The 19966-nt window shown below is 37.4% G+C and overlaps 1 pseudogene; it reads left to right on the forward strand.

Annotated features, from left to right (window-relative positions):
- Positions 1-2094: 2094 nt before the first annotated feature.
- Positions 2095-3819, forward strand: LOC139041435 (mitochondrial import inner membrane translocase subunit Tim17-A pseudogene; annotated as a pseudogene).
- The last annotated feature ends 16147 nt before the right edge of the window (positions 3820-19966 follow it).

Here is a 19966-nt window from a genome sequence, read left to right on the forward strand (position 1 = left end):
TGTTGACATTTAATGTCTAAATATACACATTTAACGTTTTATATGGTTATCTGTTAGTTTTCTGTGTGCCCATCTAGAATGTAAGCTCCAGAAGAGCAGTGACCTTTTCTGTTAGTGCTGTGACACCATAGACTAGAACAGTGCCTGGAGCCTTGAGGTCCTGTAGTAAATATTTCTTGGGTAAATTAGTTAATTACCCAATCTGTATCACCTTTATTTTATCTTGCATTACCACAAGTGGCAGAATAAGCTAAGAGCAGAGGAATCAGGGAATACTAAAGCTATTTAATAAGCGTTACATTAGTTTGGTAAATAAATTGGTTTTGACAGATTATTATTATTATTAATCTAACAGTTTCTGAGAATGAATGTTAAACTCTATCATTATGATTATGAAGTTGTCAGTTTTTCTTTGACATCCTGCAGTGTTGCCTTCCATAGCTTGAAGTATATTCAATCAGGCATTTACAAGATTAGAACTATTATATTTTTGTGATGAAATGAACCCTTTATTATTAAGTACACTTAATCCTTAATAACTATCTTTGCCTTAAAATCCATTATGTCTATTATTGTGTAGTTTCACCAGTTTTCTTTTTGTTAATATTTGTTATATCTTTTTTCTTCATAAATATTGCAACTGTCTGCATCCATATGTTTATGTGTCTTCTCAAGAGCATATATGGTGTTTTTTCCCACCATTCTAACCAGCTGTCTCTTCAAGTCACAGCTTGTTTACATTTATGCACATTCACACTAGTTTTTTGTTCATAATTTCTTGTTTCATCTTTTTCAATTTTCTGAGCTCATGTTCATAGATATACGAATATGTAAGAAGCAATATACATATTCTGTATCCTTAGAAGCTTTTCTGCAAGAGTATTCGTAGTAGAGTCTCCCAAGCTTTATCTGAAAATTTACTTTATTTTTCTGTCCCTCTTAAATCATGGTAACCTAGACATAGAAATCTAGACTGACGCTTCTTTTGTCCCCGTACTTTCAAAGTATTATTCCAGGGTCTTCTGAACGGTCTGCCACCAGGGGGGTTCTTTCCTTTTGAAGTGGTCTTTGCCATCTTTGGATGCTTTAAGCTCTGGTCCTTTTCTTTAGGATTCTGTAGTTTCACAGTGACATCCCTTGATGCAAATTTAATTTTATTTATCCTGCTAAGGAATAAATGTTCTTTCTAAATATGGAGAGTGTTGTTTTTCATCAGTTATGAAAAACTCCCAGACACTGTGTCTTCTAATATTGTCCCTCCTCAAGCTCTCCGGCTTCTGTCTTTCTGGCATTCCAGTGACATGCCTGTTGACCTCTGCCCTCTCTGTCTCTTACGTCATCTTTCTTAGTGTCATGTTCTGGGGAATTTTCTCAGATCCTTCCTCCAGTTCTCTAAGTTTCTTCACGAGGTCTAATCTGCTGATGAGCACATCTATGAAGGGTTTTTTTCTATGACTATATATATTTTTTTGATGTTATATTTGATTCTTTTTCAAATCTGAATATTTTTATAGTGTTTTATTTTTGCGTATTTTAGATATCTCATTTAAATCATTGAATCATGCTTAATTTTTTGCTTCTAGGTGATAGTTTGACAGTCTAAAGTTTTTGCAACTCTGATTCTATTTGTTGTTGTCTGCTGTTATCATCTACTGGCAATTGATCACAGTAGACTGTTTCCTTATGTGTTCTGTGTAATTGTAACGTAAGTTCATTTTCAGCACAGTTTTATCTGTGGCAGCCCTGTATAGCCTGAGTTAAGAGCTTGTCGTTCCAGAGATGTTTTTGCATTTGCTTCTGTTAGATACTGCAGGACTGTCACCAGCCTGCAGGCTGGTCCCGTAAAAGGGCACCTAGAGTGGTTGCCCTGTGCCCTGTACTTTAGGTGGGGGCCCGTGGGGTGGCGGTACATTCCTCCTCTTTTCCAAACGTTATTACAAATAAATTTAGAAATTTCTGTCTGTCTTCCTAGTATCCCAGGGGGCCCATGGAAGATAACGACAGTGAGGCCTCTTTTCATATGTCATGATCTTGGTTAACTCCACACTGGTTGAGTTGCCCTTCTACTAGGTTAACTGTCCTAGGACATATTTTTGTGTTAATGCCTCTAATTGGACATTCCTAGATTATTCATCGTACACTAAGAAACCTCAATCGGATATGATATTTGGCCTATGGATATAAATGCTCAAGATAGTTAAATATATATAGTATATAGATATGTGTGTATATATATTCCCAAGACATACACACACACAAGCACATAATATATAGTGTTTCAACCTCAGTTTACACCAAAACAGACACGTTTTCTCGTGTCTCTCTGCCAGTGGGTGGATTTTTCTTTTCATACACCTTATCATCAGGTACACTATCCTTGTGCGTACATAAAAATCCAGTCTCCTACAAGACTATATGAACTGGCCCTTAAGTACTTCTCTGGCCTCATCTGCTACCACTGCATTTCTCTTACTTCCATGCATCAATCGACTTAGTCTTCTTTCTGTTTCTCAAATATGTCAAGATTGAGAAACCCTGCTGTTTTGCAGCAACAGAATATCGCTGTTCCCTCTCAAAGAATGTCCTTCCACTGTTGTCGCATAGATCTAGCCCCTTTTTGTCATTCAGACCTTACTTCTCGGCTGCCGGAGCCAAGATGGAGGAGTATGCATGGGAGCCATGCCCCTGGCAAATTGTGGATGACTGTGGGGGGGGGGGTTGCTTTACGATAGGTACTATAGGTGGTGGTATCTTTCAAGCAATCAAAGGCCTTCGCAATTCTCCAGTGGGAGTAAACCACAGACTGCACACGAGTTTGACAGCTGCTAAAACCAGGGCTCCGCAGCTGGGAGGGAGCTTTGCAGTTTGGGGAGCTTTCCATGATTGACTCCAGTATGGTTCAGGTCAGAGGGAAGGAAGACCCCCTGGAACTCCATCACAAGTGGTGCCTTAACAGGAGCCATCCTGGCCAGGAGAAATGGACCAGTGGCCATGGTCGGGTCAGCCGCGATGGGTGGCATTCTCCTAGCTTTAACTGAAGGAGCTGGTATCTTGTTGACAAGATTTGCCTCTGCACAATTTCCCAGTGGTCCTCAGTTTGCTGAAAACCCCTCCCAGTTGCCTTCAGCCCAATTACCGTCCTCACCTTTTGGAGACTACCAACAATATCAATAGGACTTCTTTCCCAGGATTTCTTCAACAGAATGCAGTTCAAGAAAGGATTTCAGAAGATCGAGTTACAGTCTGTTTTTAAAACCATAGGTGGGACAGCTGTTGCCCAACAGGATATGAAGGGACATTTAGCACATTTTTCTATTTAAAGGAACATGGAAGGGGGGTGTTAAGAGATAATACATTTATTTATTCACACTTGGATTGCATTTGTAAGCAAAGTAAGTGTCTTATATCTTTAAAGGAAATATAATAAGTGCTTAGGAGATACAGGACCACAGGGCAGACAACAGGGAAAGATGCATGTCATTCCTTGAGGACCTCACTGCCTGAATTTGCATGTTCTGTTAGTCAGACAACAAAAACTCCTGGAACTTGCGCTTTCTTTTAAGATAAGTGGCAGAGTTCTACTTTTCATCCTTACACACTTTAAATAATGCTTTGAAATAATAATAATAATGCTTTAAATGAGTGCTTTGAAAATGGCACGTTTTGTAGTTAGACTCCCCCCTCACTCAAGGGAGATTGTGTATGAGAAGAACTGTGCCGAATCCACATGGATCCTTCCGTAGTGCATACTTTCTGGATTGACAGCTAGGGCGGAACACGCACTCTTCACTTTGGAAGTAAAATACCCTTTGTCTTGGTTTTAAGGATGTCAGATACAAAACTCTCTGTACCTTTGAGGCCACTGTGTCTTCATTCTTCACCATCGTAGCCGTCAGCAGACACAACTTCCTTCCGGTAGACCCATGTCTACATGAGAAGAAGTCACAGAGGGTGGGGGAGCACTGGAGGTTTGATGTTTACTGGGTGCTTGAATAAAATGTTTTTAAAAAGAAACACAATCGTACTTCTCTGCAAGACCTGGCTACATAGGGCTCAGTGTAAAAGGAACGTGCAAGGCCTCTTATTAAAAGTTTCAGGAAGTGACAGCAGAGCATTAAACCATGTGTCAGCTCTTCTAAGTGTGGGGTTCTGTGCAGTCATACGTGTCACATCCTCATGAAGCTGGCTCTCCTTTCCCTGACTAGCTAGTCAAATGCCTGATTCCACTTCATTTTTCTCTGTCTTATCACTCTGGTATTTTTTTCTTCATGTCAACTACCACTACCTGAAATTATTTATTTGCTTCCTTATTTACTAGCTATCTTCAACTGCTAGAATATAAACTGTGCAGACAGAAACTTCTGTATTGTTCACTGCTCTAGCACCTAGAATGGTACCTGGCTCAAAAAATATTTTGTTTCAATGGGTAAATAGTTTAGTCCATTATTTCCAGTGTTACAAATAGCAACCTATTTTAAGGCCAAAGATATGTCAGAATAACTTAACACTATCCCTAGAGCCAGAAAATCTCAAACAACATATGTATTTAATAGATTTAAAAGTAAACCCAAAATCAGAGTTTTAAAAGATTAGCTTGGAAGTAAGAAAAATATTCTTCCCATTCAGATGCTTAAAGATGGATTCTGGGACCAAAAGAAAAAAGAGACCTTAAATGTTTATAGTTTTGTTCACTCTATTACAAAATGATATTTGGTGATGTTTATTAGAAAAAATATATTAGCGTAATCTAGGTTTCCAAGAATTTATGAAGACAGATTTTGCTTATTTTTTTGAATACCAATTTTATTTTATTCTCAGTGTTCAAGTAAAGCTCAAACTATCATATGGACTTAAGCAGGTTTTATTACCTTGAAAAAGTCAGTGATATTGATATTTATCATTAACATATTCTCTTGCCACTGGGTTTCACATACCCTTGATCCAAGGACAGGCCATCCACTATGGTCAGATAACTTAGTGCTAAGTCTCATAAAGAAATGCATTTGAATTCATTTCAGTGTGGTTTCCCTATACTTCTATTTTTTACAACTTCATCAAAAAGTACTTTAAAGTATTTTTTATGAATGTGCAAATTCTCTGGCCTAAAATTACTTTAAATCATTTCTGATTTGTTGTTTGATTAATCTACATTTTTAACTAAGCTTTTGTTAACTGATAGCACTTGAGAAATAGATTAATAACAGCGGCAATGCTACTGATTAAAAATGTGGCAGTCCATTGCCCGCTCTATTTCTTATTGCATTTTCTTTTCAAATTTACGATGTAAAGCTTACATCAGTTTTAAAATGCTGCTCTAGCTGTTTAGAATTTTACAATGATGTAACCGGCCAAGTATAGGGGCTTTAATGAAGTACTTGCTATTATACCTATGACAGCTCTTATACCTGTGACAGTTAATATTGCCTCAGGCCTGTGAAATGCAAAGCCATCTTCTGATCATGATCTTGGAGTTTTATCTGTGTATCTGTGTAACCTAGTACTTACCATTTTTTTAAATTGTTTATTTTTTTTTAATTGAACATCCATTGCTTTGATACAGTCATTGTTACCTCTTTGAATTAACAGGCTTTAACAATAAAGAATTTTCTTTCTGTTTGTTACTCAGCTCTTTATATTTCCTAAAGGTGTAGTTTTGTTGAAATAACCTATCAATGGGTCTTCTGGCTAGTTGTGTTCAATGAATAAATGATAGAATGTTCTAGTTGTAAGTGCCCTTAAAGATGATTGAGTCTAATGGCTGTGCACTTCTCCAGCCATTCTTCCACCACACCTTGTCCTGGCAGACATTACTAATTGATTACCGTCTCCTTTCCTAATGGGTTTCCAAGCAGCCTGAGAATCTTCCTCAACACAATATTGATTTTGTACAGACTAGTAAGTCCTAGATTCTTGTCCTGTCCTCTCATTATACAGATGAGGAAACCAAATCCCAGACGTTTTAAATGATTTGCTAAAGCTTACAAGACCAATTAATTAATGGCTGAGCTGGGACAAGAAAATAAGTCAGCTGACTCCCAATTAAATCCTCTTGCTCCCAGCACTGGTACCTTTGGTGAATTTTTCTGCTCTAGTAATCTTTTTATTCAGCTGCCTTTTAAATAATCTTAAAATGGACTATTACCAATTTTGAATCTTATCTTTGTGCCAGGGGAAATTAGGCTAGGCCACAAAGTTGGCCCTCTCAAGTAGATTGTCATCATCTCTGGGGGAGCTTCTCTGTTTGTTTCTGACTCTGCTACCCACGGCAGCCCCAGTTCTTCCAAGCCTGCCCCCCTTGGAAATAGCCCTGCGAAATCTTACTCAGCATACTTTGCATTCCAATTTATACCATTCCCAGAAGAGATTTTAGCCGCGAATATTTCTTCTGTGTACAAATTTCATTCAAAGCATGTCAGTACCAACTACCTTTCTGCAAAAATGCCAAGGATTTGAAGATGGATGCCTGGGTAGGGAAGCTCAATGGCAGTTTTAGAGTTGCCCTGATTTTTGTCATGTCCTAAGAAGATTGGAATAGGTCCAACTAAATATTACAATAAATACTGTATATAAGTTTTCTCAGCAAGGATCTGTTTTTCATCGAACCACAGAAAAAGCTGGGCATCAATCTTCATTATGTATTTTGTATGTATCAGCTGCTCCACTGCAGATTGGGAACAAATTCATACTCTAAGGATTCTGACAGTTTACAAATTATGCTGTTATAAATTTGATTCTCTCTGGACCAATGAGCTGAAAGTTCTACCAAGTTTCTTTCTGAGTCAGGTGAACTCATGATTCAGCCAACCCGCCTCAGTTGTCAGACTTGAGTGCTGTGAAGATATTATCTGTCTTGGTCTCTGAGCATGTTTTTGTATAATAGGCCTTACTTTAAAATCACTCAGTTGCTGCATTTCACTGAGATGCATTTTCCACCTTTTGAATTGCTATTAGTTGTACAGACCAATTTGTAGCCTTGATTTTTCCAATCTTTTTGACCCAGCTGCTAGCTAAACTTCAGATTTTTTTTGAGCTGTCATACTTGTTTCCTTTCTTTGGTTTACTCTGCCAGCGGCAGTGGAAGTGAAGCTTATTTTTACTGTAATTTTAGAGATGACTCTGGATCAGTCCCTATAAAAGTGTACCGTGGGGGTGCTAATGTTCAAAATTAAAGAACGTTAATTTTCTTGAATTTTGAAATTAAAATGAAATTAAAGTTAATTTTGAAATTTAAAAACATCATTGCCATTCTCCAGGTGGTTGTGCCTTTCCTGAGGTGGGAATGGGGAGTAGGGATGGTGCGATTGCATATAATTTGAAGACAGGCAGTACCTTTGTTTCATTACCCTGATTTATTTTGGGGACCATTTATAAAGTATTTTAAGCTTCATTTAGTGCTAAAGGAGTATGAGAGGTTTTTATGGTTATACAGAGGTGTTATGGGAAATGTACTGAGAGCTCAGGAAAGCCCAGAATGGAGCTGATGTATCTCCTGAGTCTCTCCTCTGCCTTCGCACTAGCCTGGGGTGGGGGGTCCTGGGAGGTGTATGTATGTGCCTTGCAAGGAGGCTGAACACAGAAGGCTGGAGGGTCTACGCAGGAGAGAAGCACCAGCTTTACAGTTAGAAGTTAAAGGACTCTTCTTATATATGATAGGGATGTTATAAATTTTTGATGAATCAAAAGTTGCTTGGGAATATAGATTTTAATTTACTATTAAGGTGTCACCTTTTGTTTTCAGTTTGTTCTTCAGGTTATGTAACAAATAACCCTAAACCTTTGCAGCTTCAAACAATAAACACTTATTGTGCCATACAGTTTCTATGGATCAGGAATCCAGAAACAACTTAGCTGAGACGTTCTGGTTCAGTGTCACTCAGAGATTGCTGTCATTTGAAGGCTTGACTGCAGCTGGCCAGTCAATGCTGGTTGTCAGTCAGGCTGTATTTTCTCTTCCTGTGGAGCTCCCTATTAAGCTGCTTGAGTGTCCTCATGACATGGCAGCTGGTTTCCAGAGCGAGTGATGTGGGAGAGGCAGGCAGAAGTCATAATAGCTTTTATTAACTAGCTTCAGAAGTCATGCTCCATCATTCCACAATAATAGTTACATAGGTTATTCAGTGGGAGCTACACAAGGGCATGAGTACCATGAGGTGGGATCATTGAGGGACATCCTGCAGGCTGCCTCCCACAGCTCTGAATAAAAATCATGTTTGAGGTAGATTTTAATGAAAATGATAGCTTTTATATTCATATGGATGGGATGTGTAGGTTGACTCATGACTGGTTTTCAGTGTTTGTGTATATCTGTGTTTACTGTAACTGGCCTATAACATGTATTCATTAACTTCTATTTTAAAGCACACTTGTATCTTGGACTATGATTAGATTATCTGATGGTATTTATCATTCTTACAGAATAAAAGCTACCAACATGAGACAACAAAAATTAGGGTTGCTGTTGTCTTCATCATCTTTGTGAAACCCACTGAAATATTTAGCTACTTTAGAAGAGATGGGTTATTGGATTAGCTCCTCGTTTTGTGTCGAATCACCACTTACAATATTTTTCACAATTGCTGTTGCTTATGAAAAGAGAAAACCATTTTCTGCTACAGAACCACAATATAAATGAGAAAATAGTGAGCTGAAATGGGAAAATAACATTATAAATATAGCTCGGGAAATGCAAGTCAGAAATCCAAAATAAGTTCAGCATATGCTGAAAATGTTAGCATTTTCAATGTATTTAAAGATAATTATATTGCAAACATAATACAATTTTTACCATTGTTTCCCAGTTGAAAGGCTTAGGGATGCTTACTTTAAGTCACTAGAAGAGATGTGTGTTGTTGTTTTGTTAGCATCAGAACTTATACAAATAATAAAATGAATAGTTTTCACTATTCATTACTTACTATTATCTACCCTAGGCAGGTTACCAAATAGCACTTTTTAGGTTATTATCTTTTAAGTTTTTTTAAGTGAGCAAACAAAGCACTCTTCTGCACTGATGTTGAGAGTAAAACAAGACATCTTTCTAAATGGAAATTTGTAGACATGTGTCAAGAGGCTTAATAATGTCCACACATTATAGGTAACGAGCAACCCTACTTCTAGAATTGTGTTATAGGGAGATAATTGGAGAGGAAGTCGAAGATATATATGTTCATGGCAGCAATAGTATTATTAAAAATATTGGAATAATAATCAGTAGGCAAATGACAAAATAAATGACACTGTGTTCTCATTACGTTAGCACACAGGCTAAACTGTTATAACTGAAAGACCAACCTCAACAGAGAAGTTTATTTCAATAAATTTCAGTATTTCAGAGGTACTAACCCTGTGGCTGTGCACCAGAAGATGATCAGGGAGCTAGGTCTCCACTCTCTTTCTCTGTTAATTTGAAGACTATACTCTTTACGTAGTTTCAGCCAACTCACCATCACCAAGACCTTGTGCCAGACTATGGAAATGGGGAAAAAGGAAAAAGAAGGCAAGCACCTTTCCTTTAAGAAAATGACCTAGAAGTTAAATACCTTATTTCTGCTCACATTCTAATGGCCAAAACTTAATCACAAGGTCACACTCAGGTAAAGTTAGGACGTCAAGGGCTATACCCTGAATTGTGAGAGTGAATGAAATATGAAAGTGGCCATATATAACCTTTAAATATTATCTTAAGTGAAATAAGCCACTTTTAAAAGGCCACATACAATATGATTCCATTTCTATAAAGTGTCCATAATAAGCAAATCCATAGACACAGAAAGTGGATTAGTGGTTGTCAGGGGCTAGGGGAAGGAAGGACTGGGAAGTGACTGCTAACGGGGATGGAGTTTCTTTTTGGAGTGATGAAAATGTTCTAAAATTATATAGTGGTAGTGGTTGCACAACTCTGTGAATGTACTAAAAATCACTGAATTATATACTTTAAAATGATGAGTTTTATGGCATGAGAATTATATTTCAGTAAAGCTGTTATTAAAGAAAAAAATGTTCCAGTGCAAAAAAGGACAACAAGGAAACTTTCCTTTCACAACCCTTGCATGGACAGAGGGGAAATGCCCTACCCCAGGAATTTAAAACCAGAAGTCAGCCCTTACATGGGCTTCAGCCTGAATTCATGCCACCTGTGTCTGTAAAAATCTCCAGCTGAAGACTTTTTCTAAAGTGGTTCCAGTTCTACAGCAGCCCCCAGGTGTCTAAAATTCCAGGAAAATGAGCAGTTCACAGTCCAAATCACAAAAAATACAAAGGTACTAGGGCACCATGAACAAAAATCAAGTCAATAAAACACAAGATAGCAGTAATGGCCTTGCAGAGATTTCAGGTGTGGGGTTTGTTAGACAAATATAGAGTAACCGTGGTTGATATATTTTAAAAATAAAAGAGGATTTTGAAAATACAAGCAAGGAGTAGCAGATTTTTTAAATAATTATCAAATTCTAGAAAAGAAATACATGATAAATTAAGTTTAAAATTTGGTTCTATAGATTTATCAGCAGATTTGACTTACAGTTAATGTACTGGAGGACAGATATGAGTATGCTATCCTGAACAAAGTCTAAAGAAACACAAAGACAAAGAATATGAGAGATCAGGATATAAGAGAGGTTAGGATAAGAAGTTTGATATACTTCAAATCAGAGCTCTATAAGGAGAAAATAGAGGGAATGGGGAAGAGGCAGTATTTGAAGATCTGATAACTGAAAATATTCTAGAATATTTGAATCCACAGCTTTAAGAAGCCCTAAGCGTCCCAAGCAGTATAAGTAAGATGATATCCACCCTAAACACATTGGTGTGAAATTGCGTAACAACAAAGAGAGGGAGAAAATCATAGAAGCAGTTTAAAAGGGTGGAAGAAGAAATCATCTTCAAGGCAAGAGCAATTAGACCTACAGCTTATTTCTCAACAGAATCCAGAAGAGAATTGAATTATATCCTCAATATGCTGAGAGAAAATACACATCAATTTATAATTCTATACCCAGTGAAAATATCTTTCAAGAATGAGAGTAAAATTCTGTCAGTTGCTCAAAAGTTCTCTGAATCTCACAATGCAACAGAAAAGGTACTTTGTTCAAGTAGTTGCAACAGAGAGCATACTCAAAGGAAGTCTCTCTCTGAAAATGAAGAGAGGATTTTACAGAGGAAAAGAGACAAAAGTGGCCAAGCGCCAGCTGCAGGGTTGGTGGGTGTTGGTCAGACAGGTGTTGCAATCTTGCAGAAATGAGTTTTTTCCTTGCAGTTTGGCTGTTGCAGGCCATTACCTCCTTTTCTAGGAGCTGTTGGCTCAAAGGAGGAATTTAGAGGGAGTGGGTTAGTTTCTCAGTACCAGAGAACAAGGGAGTAGGTGTAAGTTCAGAGCAGAAAATGTTTACGGTTCTCCACAGTCCCTCCTCTTGAACAAAGCACACAAGAGTCCTATACCTGCCAACCTGAATGGGCCCATTGAGATAAAAGGAAAGTTATTAGAATGGGGGTCGATTTTAGGGTTAAAGTTTCTTTTTGCTTCTGTTCTGAGATAATGTTCTGAGATCATTTGTTTTGAAAGTATGTTGCTGCTTAGCTGAATGACCCTAAGAAATTACAGTAGTCCCCCCCTCATCCATGGTTTCAGTTACCTGTGATCAACTGTGGTCCAAAATGGTTTCAGTTTCCATGGTTTCAGTTACCTGCAATCAACTGTGATCCAAAAATATTAAATGGAAAATTCTAGAAATAAACAATTCATAAGTTTTAAATCGTGTGCTGTTCTGAGTAACGTGATAAAATCTCACACCACCCTGCTCCATCCTGTCCAGGACATGAATCATCCCTTTGTCTAGCCTATCCATTCTGTGTACACTGCCTGCCTGATAGCCACTTAGTAGTTGTCTTGGTTATCAGAACAACTGTCGTGGTATCACAGTGCTTGTGTTCAAGTAACCCTTATTTTACTTCATAATGGTCCCAAAACGCAAGAGTGGTGATGCCGGCAATTCGGATATGCCAAAGAGAAGCCATAACGTGCTTCCTCTAAGTGAAAAGGTGAAAGTGCTCAACTTAATAAGGAAAGAAAAAAAATCATATGCTGAGGTTGCTAAGATCTACAGTAACTTCTATTACCAGTATATTGTTATAATTGTTCTATTTTATTATTAGTTATTGTTGTTAACCTCTTTCTGTGCCTAATTTATAAATTAAACTTTATCATAGGTATGCATTTACAGGAAGAAACAGTATATATAGGGTTCGGTACTATCCACGGTTTCAGGCATCCACTGGGGGTCTTGGAAGGGATCACCTGTGGCTAAGGGGGATACATTTAATGAGAGGGATTCCTACCAAGAGGCAGAGCAGGTGAATGAACAACCTTTGGAGGATTGTTCAGAGCCAAGACTGGGTTTCTGTCAGGAATATCCAGAAGCAGCAGCCCCAGCCCCCTCCACCCACGGCAGAGTCCATCCCAGAAGTCAGGACCAGCTAGTCCACGCAGCAGATAGTTTGGTTGGCTTCACATCAGAAAGGTTCTGAGGGGATGTACATGCAGCAGTCATCTCTAAGGACTGTACACGAACCCCCAGTGGGATGCTAAGACGGAGGCAAAGTTGTCTTGGCTATTTAGGTCCTTACAATTCCCTATGAATTTTAGAATTAGCTTGTCAATTACAAAAAGTCTACTGGGATTTTAATTGGGTTTGTGTTGACTCTACAGATCAATTTGGGAAAAATTGATATCTTTAGCAATAAACCCATACACACGGTATATCTCTGCATTATTTAGTCTAATATTTCTCTGCACTGTTTTGTAGATTTTAGTGTACAGATCTTGCACATCTTCTGTCAAATTTATTCCTAAATATTTTATATTTTTGTTGCTATTTGTTAATGGAATTTTTCTTAATTTCCGGTGGTTTGTTTTAGTATGTAGAAATGCAATATATTTTCATATACTGATCTCAAAAAAGGCAACCTTGCTAAATTCACTTATTTTAGTAACTTTTTTTGTTGTTGATTCCTTTGGATTTTCTACATACATAACCATGTTATTTGCCAACTGCAAAACTTTTAATAGACAATATAGTTGTATATCTTTATGACCCAAGGAAAGTGAAGGGTTTTTTTAAACCAGTTAAAGAAAATGCAGAACATAAAGGAAATTATAAATATATTTGACAAGCTAAATTTCATAATTTTGATTCATGAAAAGATAAAGAAGTTAAAAAAGAAGCCCCACACTGATAGAAGATATTTAGAGTAAATCTACCTGGCAAAGGCTTAGTATCTAAATTGCGCTGCCCAGTAGGATAGCCACAAGCCACTGTGGCTTTGAGCACTTGAAATGTGGCTTGTCTCAGTTGAGATGTACTGTAAATGTAAAATACACACCATATTTCAAAGACTTAGTACCAAAAAAAAAAGAACGTACAATATCTTCTTAAGAATTTTTATATTGAAAACATGTTGAAATCAAAATATTTTCAGTTAAATTGAAATACATGACTAAAATTGATTTCATTTGTTTCCTTTCACTTTTTTAATGTGGCTGCTAGAAAATTTTTAATTATATATGTCTCACATAAAAGCAGATACTCAAATGGCTGATAAATATATGAAAAAGGGGCTCACACTCTTAATCAAGAAAGTGCCAATTTAAACTATAATAGAGTACCATCTTTATCTACCAGATTAGCAGATATTTAAAAAAAAAAAAAAAACTGGCTAGGCTGCAGTGCACAGTCCTCTCCCACCCACTGGTGCTGAGAATCTAAACTGGTACCGCTACTTAGGACACAGTTTGTGTTGTCTGTAAAGCTGACTGCACATACCTACCATCCAACACTTCCACTTCCCTATATTTAATAGAGGAACTCTTCTATACATGCACCAGGAGACATGTTAAAAATTTGTTCATAGCAGCATTATATGTAATTTTTAGAAACTGGAAACGAATGGCTAAACTGGTATATTCATACAAGTATATACAAAGTATATATACCTTTTTCAGCTGAAAATGAACTACAGGTAAGGCTTCACTGTGAATGAATCCCAAAAGCACATTAAAGAATGAAGCAAGTCAGAAAAGAAAGCGTACAATATTCCATTATATTAAATTCAAAATCAGGCACAATCAAGCTACTGATTTTTTAGGAGTACGTGTATAAATAGTATCATAATAGAGAAAGACAAGGGCATAATTAACACAAAATTAACGATGGTGATTATCTGTGGGGCCAAGGGAGGGGATACAATCAGGAAGTGGCCCACAGACAGCTTCTAAAGTCTGATAATGATGTCATTCTTAACCTGGTTGGTGAGTAAATCGGTGATTATCTTATTGTTCTTTAAAGTGTACATAAATATTTTCTAAAACTCTTTGTATGATAAATTTTAACAAATTAACACAGGCTGTAAGACAACTATAATATGAACCTAATTTTATTTGCACACACACACACAAAAACTAGATTGTTAAATATGTATGGGAAAATAACTCTAAGTACACCAAAATCTTTATTTCATGATGATGGGATCCATGTGGATAAGTGGTTGGAGTTTGGAAATTGAGGGTGCAGGGCAGCTTTGAGCGTTGAGCTACTTTCTATTAGAGTCAGCATTCTGTTAATTGTGCTTATCAAAGATATAAGCAGGATTATATCACTAGAGACCTAAACAGGCAAGTTCGAGTATTTTTAGGGAAGTTTTAGATGGTTCCTAATTCTTTTGCACATGTAGAGAGTCATGATTAGTCATTTCAATGTGCATAAATCTCCTAGAAGTGGAATACTTTTTGTATATATACAGCAGCAAGTATGTTTAATAGAGTATTATTTGGGGTCAGCCCCGTGGCCAAGTGGTTAAGTTCGCGCGCTCCACTTCCCGCGGCCCAGGGTTTCACTGGTTCAGATTCTGGGCGCGGACATGGCACCACTCGTCAGGCCACGTTGAGGCGGCATCCCACATGCCACACCTAGAAGGACCTACAACTAGAAATACACAACTATGTGCTGGGGGGATTTGGGGAGAAAAAAGCAGGAAAAAAAAATGAAGATCGGCAACACTTGTTAGCTCAGGTGCCAATCTTTACCAAAAAAACCAGAGTATTATTACTATGTAATTGCTCTTAGGATACATTCTCATACTTGGGTCACATTTCTATGATGGAATTAACGGCATCACATGTGTTATCTTAGTACCAGTAAAACTTGAACTGTGCATTTAGTAAATGATAATACCCCTCCTCCCTGGAAGGGTTCATGTCTAACAAATAGCAGTTTATCATCAATAAACGTGGTGTATTTGCCCTTTGGATTTTTAGATTATGAGGAATCATAAGCTGAGGCTCCTGAGTGTTTCCATTAACTTTGCATCATCATTTATTTATTTATTCACAGGCCACCTTCTCTTGTCTCTTGCTATTTATTCATTTTCATCCTAAAATGTATCATGTTTTGGGTTTTTTTTAAAAGATTTTATTTTTCCTTTTTCTCCCCAAAGCCTCCTAGTACATAGTTGTATATTTTTAGTTGTGGGTCCTTCTAGTTGTGGCATGTGGGATGCCCCCTCAGCATGGCTTGATGAGTGGTGCCATGTCCGCGCCCAGGATCCAAACCAGCGAAACCCTGGGCTGCTGAAGCAGAGCACATGACCTTAACCACTCGGCCATGGGGCCAGCCCCTATCATAATGTTTTAAAAGACAGTGTTTACATTACTGAATAGAAATAAGAATAAGTTTACTCATGATTGCATAAAGAGAAAACTTGTTTCAATAAGGACTAAAGAGAAAGCCAAGGAAGTATACCAAAATGTTACAAAAAGATTAACAAAAAGATTGTGACTGGGATAAATAAATAAAATGAGCTGAAGGAAAAAATAATGTCCTAGGAACCCAGATGATGTTATTTCCTTCTCCTTTAGGAAACAGATCATATCTACAAGGGAATGTTGTAATGTATAGAACTTTATAGAAGAAAAAATATTCCTTTTTGTCTTTGGGGCCCAGGCCCTCAGAATACATGCATTTTTATTAATAGCAACAATAACTGCTGTTGTTTTTGTAATAATAATTTCATGCTAAGCATTTTTTTTTAATTTTTCAGCAAGACTAGCCCTGAGCTAACATCTGTCAATCCTCCTCTTTTTGCTGAGGAAGACTGGCCCTGAGCTAACATCCATGCCCATCTTCCTCTATTTTATATGTGGGACGCCTGCCACAGCATGGCTTGCCAACTGGTGCCATGTCCACACCCAGAATTCAAACCGGTGAACCCCAGGCCGCCAAAGTGGAACGTGCACACTTAACTGCTGCACCACTGGGCCGGCCCCCATGCTAAGCATTTTTAAATGAAGATAGTGAACCTCAGGTAGGTTAAATAACTAGCTTAAGGTCATTAGTGGAAGCTAGTAAGCAGTTAAGCCAGAATTCAAACCAAAGTCTGTTCCACTACAAAGCTTGTGGCGTTAACCTCTGTACAAACTGGCCACATACCCAACTCCATCTCCACTTCCTCTGTCGCTTTCAACCAGTTGAGTTACTTCTGATACGTGGATCAGAGGCTTACCTTAACATCTAGGTTGATTACATTGTTTTACTACATTACAGGGCTCCAATTTTAATGTTTTTAAGGAAAAAAAATTTACAGAAAACTTAATTGTGACTATGATTTGATTCATATAAAAATGTTGAAGCTCTTATAGGCACTACACCAAGAACAAAGGCAAATGGGACAAAAAAAGAGCTCAAAATAGGCCATTTGCTGAAATCTTAAATTTGATCAGCCCTTTCTTCCAGGGAAAATAGTCTTTGTACCTGTTACAGGAGAGAGGATTTAGATAAAGTATTTAACCCCTTGAGCTATCTCCCACGCTCCACACAGGGTACAGAAACACAAAGAATGATTTACTCACCAAGGTTGAGCCCAGATTTAATATTCTGTTTCTGAAATTTCCCCAACTCCTAAAATTTTCTGACTCTGAGTTTTCTCTCTTGTGGTTAGGGCAGCCAGACTGATCTAAGAGTCCCTGAAGACCCATCTCTGAATTTTGTGTTCTGTATATGCTAGTGTCTGCTTAGAATGTGCATTTCAGATGCTTGGGGACCCCCCTTTTCCTTATGGGATAGAACTTTGAGACATACTATCAGCCCCAGGGACCCTTTTGGGAAAACTTCTACCCAAGATAAACACAAAATATTCTCAATAGGAGACTGCCCTTTACTTCATAATAAAAGTATAGCAAGCCTTTCTTAAGTTGTAGAATATGTGCTTTTCCTCTAAGACTCTCTATCTCCTAATATGTTGGCTTTATTTCTAGGCATAGTTTCATGACGGTGGTTACTGTAAACCCACAGTGTACAAGTCCATTTAGGATCCAAGAGAGAGCCCAGACCTTGAGTAGTTCCCAGTTCATATATTCACGAGACATCCATAATCTAAGATTGCCCATTGCTTATTCACTTGCTCAGAATATTCCTCATTACCAGGCTTTAGAGCTGCTCTCCTAGACAGGCAAATGTGTCAAGTCCCCTCCTTCAGGCTATGTCAGGGTCCTACACAAGCCACCCATCCACTTTTGTCCATTGCTACAAGACCCTTTTCTCTCTTTCTAAAGAAAAAAACCACAGATTTCCACTAATATCTCTTCTATAGTGCTTGTGTGTGTGTGTGTGTGTGTGTGTGTGTGTGTGTGTGTGTGTTGGGAAATATAAAAACTCCCATCTCACCTGCCAATAGATTTTGGCTGTGTATCTAACAATTTTAAGTGACACTTAGCTTGTAGTAAATGATTGTTGAATGATAGGATAAATGAATATTTAAATTCATCTTCTCTAATGCTTATTCTTGTGCCTAGAATACAAGACGTTTATTTGTTGAAATAATTAATCAAAGCAGTAATTACTTGGAGTTAAAATATATGTAAGTTTACCTACTGTAAACTTTCAAAATACATAAAAATTCATACAAAGAATAAAGGACTCATTACATTACTAATTCATTCTCTCCTTACGTAAAATTGTTTTGGAAATAAACAAATTTCAAAATTGTGAGGCAATGTTTTATTGTTACATTGTCAAATGGTAAAAATGATTCATTTAACAAATATTTATTGGGCCCCAGCTGTGTGCCTGCCACTGCGCTGGCCTCTGAGATGCAGGGTGATGGTAGTGAGTGAGGTGGAGGAGGTACTAGGTAAGGCTGGAGGAGGAGGCAGACCATGCAGGGGCCTCTCCTTCCCAGCCCCCCACCCATGTGAAGCCAGGGCTGTTTCTAGGAAGAGGAGTGCCATGGTAGGTGTGACATAATTTGCTTTGCTCAGTACCAGGAATAGAGTAGAAGGAAGGTTCGAGTAGATTTTAATGGACCTGTAAAGCTACACATTCACCCAAAGAGAAACAATCTTTGATTTGGAAGGACTGAGACACATCTTGTCTGTTTCATAGTTTTGTTTCATTGCTGATAACCAGTAAGGTGTTTCAGAAGTTTCTGTATAAATCAGGAGGTGAGAAAAAAGGCAGTTTGTAGTGAAAATGCTTAATTTGTGAAGCTAGTACATTTTCACTTTAGCAGAAATTTGAGATAATGTGAAACTGCCTTACAGTTTATACTTTTATGATAATGACTTTCTATCTCCTCATCATTTATAAAATTCTAACATCAATAACTAATGGCACAATTTCTTTTTTAAGTAATCAGTAAGACATTCCATATGTATTTTCATCTTCTAAGCAACTTCAGAGGAAACATTTTTTCATGTTTAATTCCTTACTGAGGTGACTGTATCAAACTCATGATGTAGCTCTGTGTTTTAGAATATGTATTATTCTAAGACTGCTTAACACTGCCATCTTATTGCATCAGAATGACTGTTCTCTTTGTCATCCATTCATACTTTTGGCACCACTGCGTTCAAATGAATTATCTAGTTATCGAGATTGTCACATGATATTTTAACTTCCAGCTCATATAAGTATCCTTTCTTTTCTAATTATTGTTTTGTGCTTTGGGGCAAAATGGATACTGAGTCAAAAGAGAATACAAAGACACAGAGGCCAAGATGCTGCTTGTTTTAATTCCTAATGCTCTTTGGGAAGCATTTTATTCTACTCATTTTGGTTAGAATTTTACTGACTGACTTTAAAGAACAATACTGACTTAGGGGAGATTTCAAGCAGAGTTTTCATCTCAGTGCTTTTTCCATTTAAATTCCATAAAAAGTAAGAAACCTCAAGAAAAGGAAGTTTTCATATACATATGAACTGCTAGGATGATTATGTTGAAGGAGAAGGAAACAGAGAAGTCTGGGTTTCAGTGTTACCGCTGCTACATAATCTTAGGAAAGTCGCTGTAATTTAAAAAGACTTGTCCCGTATGCAGAATGGGAATAACGATGCTATTGCTTTGGATTATTATGAGAATTAAATGTGTCAATGTATATTAAGGTGTTTTGTGTATGGTAAAACTTTATACAAATATTAGTCAATTTCATCACGTGAAGATTTACAGCTACTCAAGGACATTTCTGTTGGGAGCACAGCTTTCATAAAGAAGCTATAGAACTCACACTTGAGGGAAGGCAGCTGTAGAATGGATTGAAAAGAATCCAAGAAACAAATTATACCATTGTTTGCATCAAGATAGCCTACAGCAATAAATCAGCCACATTCATTCCCATGCACCTGCAAATAAACATAAGTGACGGATACTGTGCAGGCACTCTTGCGGTGGAAAGAAAATTAAATCAGAGTTCTGGTGTGGCTTGAAATTCTTAAAGCTTGAGATGATACAGATGGATTTCACAATGCGTATGGTAAGGAAATGTGTCTTTCCCATACTGTCACAGGCAGTAAGTTTTTAAATTAAGTAGAGATAAATTTCTTAGAATTTAAAAACTTTTGACAACAAATACACGTCTTCTCTAATGCTTACAATATATAGTGGAGAAATTTGTGTCAGATCTTAATGGGAATTGTACAAGTAT

Source organism: Equus asinus, chromosome 21 (genome assembly GCF_041296235.1).
Source record: "Equus asinus isolate D_3611 breed Donkey chromosome 21, EquAss-T2T_v2, whole genome shotgun sequence".
Taxonomy (NCBI): domain Eukaryota; kingdom Metazoa; phylum Chordata; class Mammalia; order Perissodactyla; family Equidae; genus Equus; species Equus asinus.